Genomic DNA, 7,222 nt, shown 5'->3' with positions numbered 1-7,222 from the left:
GCGAATCGAGCGTCTTAACCACCTGGCCATGCCGGGCCACCCGACTTTGGAGTAACAGTATACAATCTATATATGTGTAGTATGTAATCTGTTCTATATTAGAATGCCAACAGACTCCCTGTGTTATTTCTAACCATGTATTCACAAGCAGACACATACACCAAAGTTGTAACTATTACTTAAAATCATCTCGAATAAACTCTTAATAATTTCTTATTAGGCACATTATACTACAGTATATATAGATAACTAAAAAAGAAAGAAAAAATATGATTTTTGGTGCTGTGAAACTTAGTGTCAAGTTACTAGTTTCGGTAAAACACTTACCGTCATCAGGGCTGCGAGAAGGGTCGTAACTAGGGCATTCACCAGGGCATTAGATTGCCTCTAGTTTCGGCTCTAGCTGTGAGTATGGTGTTTGGTAACTTTGGTAGTAAATGAGTCACTGCAGCTAGTCGATCTTATATGTATGTTAAAGATTTCTGTACTATATGGATTCAAAACCCCATAGATATTCAGGAGTTTCATGTTTCATTTTGCCAAAAATCGTCGTTTTCCTCTCTCTTGCTATCTACGTATAAACTCGTAACGCTTAATATGCATACGCATAAAATGTTTTCTAGAGAAAGCTAATATTACAACATTCACAAATCATAGAATCACAATTATGTAATATTCATATTTGAATAAAATAAAACTGTCAAGGGTACCTGTAGTTGAAAAAGAACAACCAAATACACTTGGTTATTGAACAGTTGTTTGCTTTGCCTTTATTGTTAAGGGCAAAGTGAGCTGTATGTGCTGTGCCTACCGCAAGGATTGAACTTCGAATTTCAGCGGTGTAAGCCCTCAAGCTTGCCACTAAGCCACCGATGTGGGGGGCGGAATAATGGCAGTTTTAATGGATTTGCCCTTAAAGTATTTATGCTATTTATCAATTAGTGCGTGAAATCCACGGAAGACCAACCAATAGCGTGTGTGTATCAGTTCTCCCAAGTAATACGTGAAATCCACGGAAGACCAACCAGTAGTGTGTGTGTGTGTGTGTGTGTGTGTGTCAGTTCTCCCAAGTAATACGTGAAATCCACGGAAGGCCAACCAATAGTGTATGTGTGTGTATGTATATCAATTCTCCCAAGTAGTACGTGAAATTCATGGAAGACCAACCAGTAGTGTGTGTGTGTGTGTGTGTGTGTGTGTGTATCAGTTCTCCTAAGTAATAATGTCTGCCATCGTTGCAACACCCCTACAACTGATAGTGCGAAGCTTGTTCATCAGCATATCGTGGCTCGAGCCTTGGACCTTCAGATACAGGACCCGGCACGTTATCCACTAGGTCACGTTCTGCCCGATTGTGTGCTCTAATTCACAAACATTGTAGAATCCTACATCGTACTATTATTAACCCTACTGTAAGCCTTAATACAATTATACTTGCATAAGCCTACAGGAAACGCTTACTCATTATTCCACGAGATGTGCATGTCTTAATGCATAATACTTCTATGTCACATTACAAAACATACTATTAAAACAACAAGCTAGCAAATTACAAATAAACATCTCGAAACAAGCCTTCGAGGCAGACTAACAAAAACAGACAAATAATTTAAGGTGTCACTATATGCAAACGTAATGAGTTTCAAGATCCCTAAAATAAACATAAAACTTCAGAAAATGTGTTGTACTCAGAGCGCTGAACGTCTAGACACACCACAGGTATATGCTACAGATATGTGTATATTTAGTCTATAATGTAAACATGGTTTCATTTTAACAACGTTAGCAGTTCCTCACAAACTCTAGAGATTCTCTTCTGGTTGGTTGGATAGCAATTTCATTTAGAACAACAGCACGACGATGCAAGTATACATTTACTCACTGATACTCAGCATGCACCAGTTTGGATACAGTATCGTCTGCCTGACATGACCTGGTGATTAGGACGCTCGGCTCGCAATCTGAGGGTCGCGAGTTCGAATCTCCGTCACTGAACATGCTTGTCCTATATGTTTGTTTTTTTCGACTGGGCCATACACCCAGGTATAAAAATTCTTGGCTTACAAAATTCCGGCTAACCCCTTCACTAGTTGGGATTAAGGACGCAAGAGGGGTGTGTGGACCGCTCGCTTTATGCTCGTTGTTGTATGACGCAATGAATCATTGCAAGATAAAACTTTGTAGCTGAATGTTCCTTTACTTTCTATAGCGGTTTTGCACTGACGTCGAAACTTCGCCATGTTGTACGTCAGTGCTTACATTAGTCTTAGGTGAATAATGGCAGTTTTTTCTTCCAATAAGCAAGTCATTTTAGTGATGATATATTGAGAAATCGAATAACCGCAGAGTTTCGTATATGCATCTTCTGCCAAAGGCAGCATGTAAAGCTTTACCAAAACTCGTATTAGTATGGATTGCTAGAATGAAATGTTTGACGTCCAATATGGCGGCGTTGAATGAAATAAGAAGTTATGTGATGTCATGTGATAGACCTCTATAACAAATGTTGTATTTTGTGTCAATTAAGCTAAGCAAACCAAATATTTATGTTTTCATCTACAAATTCCATTTATAAGTTCCAACAACAGTCACAAACTCCAGTTTAGGCTGTCTTGATTATCTCTGTTTAAGGAACTATCATATTTTTAAACATACTGTGGTGCATATGTGGTACTTATGATACCCATCCACAGTAGGATTACTATAATTTTCCGTTTCTTTATATTTATCTATTTCAATTATTTCAAACGTTTTGAAGCAACAAATTTCAAGTAATAAGTATGACATCTGTAGAAAGTCTTTATTTTATGGTAAATCATGCAGGTTGAAAGCACATAGCACCTAAGATAAGCTTATGCTCAATCTTTTGGTTCGTCGTAATAAACAAGTAGGAATAATAGCTCAGTTACGCTCAACATACAATGGCAATATTCGAATAAAGTGCTAAACATCATCATTAGTATCCAGGGGGCAAAAACGCAATTTCTGATGGTATAAACAACAACAAAAAACAATAGCACAAGAGAGCTTATCATTTCTGGAGACAAGGGTGATTTGCAACTTTTAGCTCTCTGAAAGGGTAGGCAATGAATAGAAAGAGTGGGTAAGGAATAGAAAGAGTGGGCAAGGAATAGAAAGAGTGGGCAAGGAATAGAAAGAGTGGGCAAGGAATAGAACTGCAGGCAAATAATAGAATGGGCAGGAAAGGAATAGAAAGGGTAGGCAAGGAATAAAATGAGAGGGCAAGGAATAGAAAGGGCAGGAAAGGAATAGAAAGGGTAGGCAAGTAATAGAATGGGCAGGAAAGGAATAGAAAGGCTAGGCAAGGAATAAAATGAGAGGGCAAGGAATAGAAAGGGTAAGCAAGGAATAAAATGAGGGGCAAGGAATAGAAAGGGCAGAAAAGGAATAGAAAGGGTAGGCAAGTAATAGAATGGGCAGGAAAGGAATAGAAGGGGTAAGCAAAGAATAAAATGAGAGGGCAGGAAAAGAATAGAATGGGCAGGAAAGGAATAGAAAGGGTAGGAAAGGAATAGAAAGATCAGGAAAGGAAGCGAAAGGGTAGGAAAGGAATAGAAAGAGCAGGAATGAAAGAGAAAGGGTAGGAAAGGAATAGAGAAGGTAGGAGATGAACAGAAAGGATAGGCCAGGAATATAAAGGGTAGGCAAGGAATAAACTTCCTAGTTATTTATTACCTATATTTGCATCACACACCTGCCCCTGCATGATTATACATCTTTTATACCTGTAAGTTGTTTGTGATAGCGAAGTGCACCACTGGGATCATAAAGGTGTCGTAAATGACTCAACCTAGCGGGTTAACGCGAAATTTCCAAAATGTAAAGTTCGTAGACAATACTGAAAATTAATAGCTTAACACTTCTCCATAACTGAACGAAAATATTGAATATATGAGGCTCTGTGTTTTGACTTACAATAGAATAGTTAGCCAAACAGCTGTAGGATCAACATTAGTAAACATCTGTTAAAGAATCAATTTATGTAGCCTGGTGATGAAATACTGAGACAAGTCCAAGACCCTTTCGTGAGTTTGCAAAGATAATTCATCAACGTAAGAAACAAGTGCAAACAAAACATTTTTTCTGTAAAACGTAGGAAAGGATATAGCAATAATGTAAAAAAAAAAAATACCCCATTTCTTCCCCAAATCACACAATATTGGAAAATCTAAAGCCTCATGACACAATGGTTTCTGCTTTGAGATTTGCCAATAGTAACGTGAACCCTTCTCCCCACTCCCAGACCTAGATAAAATCCTCATGACATAATAATTCTTTTGTTTAGATCTACCGCTAGCAATATGAAATCCTTTAACAACAGCCAAACAGATCTCAATAAAATCCCCACGACACAATGATTGTTTCATTTAGGACTCCCACTAGTAACATGAACCAAATCCCCCTCTCCCAGATATGTATAGAATCATTACAAAATTATTCTTTCCATTAGTTAGCCTTTTAGTAACATGAAAACCCCTCATAACAACACAAACATAGATCATGACAAGATAATATACGAAAAAAGTTGTGTCTTTACAAGGTTTTTTCACAATATTTCAATAATCTAAATATGAATTAAAACAGTTAAGTTCGACTTCCATTAGTTAAGAGATGAAAAACATCAAACATAATTGTATATTGTCACGAAAAGAGGAAATCGCATGATGAATCTTTTAGCAAATAATTCGTTTTGCTGACGAAACCAGCGAGTTGACAAAATAACCTACTTTGTCAAACGGACAACTAAAATGTAGTCCCCCCCCCCCAGTGGCACAACGGTATGTCTGCGGACTTACAACGCTAGAATCTGGGTTTCAATATCGTGGTGGGCAGAGCGCGGATAGCCCATTGTGTAGCTTTGTGCTTAATTACAAACAAACTAAAATGTATATGTTCTATATCTTTCGTACAAGCAGAACGAGAAAAGAGCGAGCCATGTTAGCTAATCATTACAAGTTTTTGTTTTGTGACATTACATAGGCCTACACCTAGTTAGACTGGTATATTGAATTAACTACTGTCATTACCAGGTTAACTGTCAGTTGAACTTTAGGTGGGTTGCCTGTTCTGATCAGAAGTTACTGATAACACAGCCAGTTGTCGTTAGTCTGCCAACTATATTGTGTATTTCTGTAAGTTACCCTTTACTAGTTTGTTCGAGTCTACATTCAAAGCCAATAAGAAAATATAAACGTGATAATATATTCAGAATTGTACTTCACAGTGATACTCAGAAGAATAAAGTATATAATTAAAGGTGAACCTGCGCAATGACATAATCATAGCTGCAATAATCTAGATCAGCGTTTCTGAACCTTTTCGATACGAGGGGCCTGCTCGCTGCCTCCCTAAACTGTAGCGGACCACTAAAATGCAAGTGACACGAAAAATCTTTACGATTTATGTATGTAAGTGTTCCATCAAATTTTTATTTGTTTTTGTCGTTATTGTTGTGAAATCCCACGAACCAGCAAGGTGGTTACGATGGACTAGTGGTTGAGACACATTGATCTAAATAGTGGTGGATTGGTGGTTGAGACACATTGATCTAAATACGATGGACTGGTGGTTGAGACACATTGATCTAAATAGTGGTGGACTGGTGGTTGAGACACATTGATCTAAATAGTGGTGGACTAGTGGTTGAGACACACTGATCTAAATACGACGGACTAGTGGTTCAGATACATTGATCTAAATAGTGATGGACTGGTGGTTGAGACACATTGATCTAAATAGTGATGGACTGGTGGTTGAGACACATTGATCAAAATACGACGAACTAGTGTTTGAGACACATTGATTTAAATACGACGGACTAGTGGTTAAGACACACTGATCTAAATACGACGGACTAGTGGTTGAGACACACTGATCTAAATACGACGGACTAGTGGTTGAGACACATTGATCTAAATACGACGGACTAGTGGTTGAGACACATTGATCTAAATACGACGGACTAGTGGTTGAGACACATTGAACTAGATATTTGCAGATTTGGCATGAAAATCCTCAAAGCTTTTAATCACTGATGCTAAAAGATTACGAGCTCATTTTAATCAACCAACACAAATATTTCATCACTTTATTATATTGCCGTTAAGGTTTGTTTGTTTGCTGTTAAGCGCAAAAATATACAATGGGATATCTATGCTGTGCCCACTACGGATAAACCAAAACCCGGTTTGTATCGCTGTAAGTCCGCACATACTGCTGTGCCCACTACGGATAAACCAAAACCCGGTTTGTATCGCTGTAAGTTCAGATTTACCGCTGAGTCACTGGGGGAAGAGCTGCCTGTAGTGAGATTACAATGTTTCTGCAAAAAACATTTCTTCATACAAAAACTTTTAAGAACTTTCAAAACGTCTTTGATTTATAATGTAAGTACGATTTTTAAGCTTCCGATGTTGACAAAATTCGACGCACAATGTTTTTTTGATTGTGACCTCTGTCGGTTAGGTTGGGAACCGAGTCACCACTCGTTGATATCGTAACATCATGCATTTTAAGAGTCCATGAGTGAAAGTAAAATAGTTTGTTATGAATTTCGCGCAAAGCTACACGAGGGCTATCTGCGCTAGTCGTCCCTAAATTAGCAGTGTAAGACTAGAGGGAAGACAGCTAGTCATCACCACCAACCGCCAACTCTTGGGCTACTCTTTTACCAACGAATAGTGGGATTGACCGTCACCTTATAATGCCCCCACTGCTGAAAGAGCAAGCATGTTTGGTGTAACGGGGATTCGAACCCGCGACCCTCAGAATGCGAGTCGAGCGCCCTGGCCATGCCGGGCCGAAGTAAAAGAGAATGTTTTAAATATGTCAACCACACTCCATCTGCCATATCCAGTGCAGACGAAACCTTTCCTCAATACCATTGCTCGTCATGTCGGCTGCAACAACAAAGTAATGATCTAGGCTCTTTCTCGTTACACCAAACATGCTCGCCCTTTCAGCCGTGGCGGCGTTATATAATGTGACGGTCAATCCCACTATTCGTTGGTAAAAGAGTAGTCCAAGAGTTGGCGGTGGGTGGTGATTATTAGCTTTCTTTCCTCTAGTCTTACACTGCTAAATTAGAGACGACTAGCGCAGATAGCCCTCGTGTAGCTTTGATCGAAATTCATAACAAACAGACAAAAATCTCTCCCTCTCTCTCTCTCTCTCTCTATATATATATATATATATATATATA

General features: G+C 38.6%; 1 protein-coding gene across 1 annotated transcript in view; it reads right to left on the bottom strand.

The window, feature by feature from the left end:
• Positions 1 to 7,222, bottom strand: part of LOC106458039 (transmembrane and TPR repeat-containing protein CG4050-like) — a 206,496-nt gene that overhangs the window by 173,249 nt on the left and 26,025 nt on the right. The gene's annotated exons all lie outside the window — the stretch shown is intronic.

Source organism: Limulus polyphemus, unplaced genomic scaffold (genome assembly GCF_000517525.1).
Source record: "Limulus polyphemus unplaced genomic scaffold, Limulus_polyphemus-2.1.2 Scaffold408, whole genome shotgun sequence".
NCBI classification, from domain to species: Eukaryota; Metazoa; Arthropoda; class Merostomata; order Xiphosura; family Limulidae; genus Limulus; species Limulus polyphemus.
The sequence above is the reverse complement of the archived record's forward strand: the minus strand, read 5'-3'. Positions and strand labels throughout refer to the sequence as shown.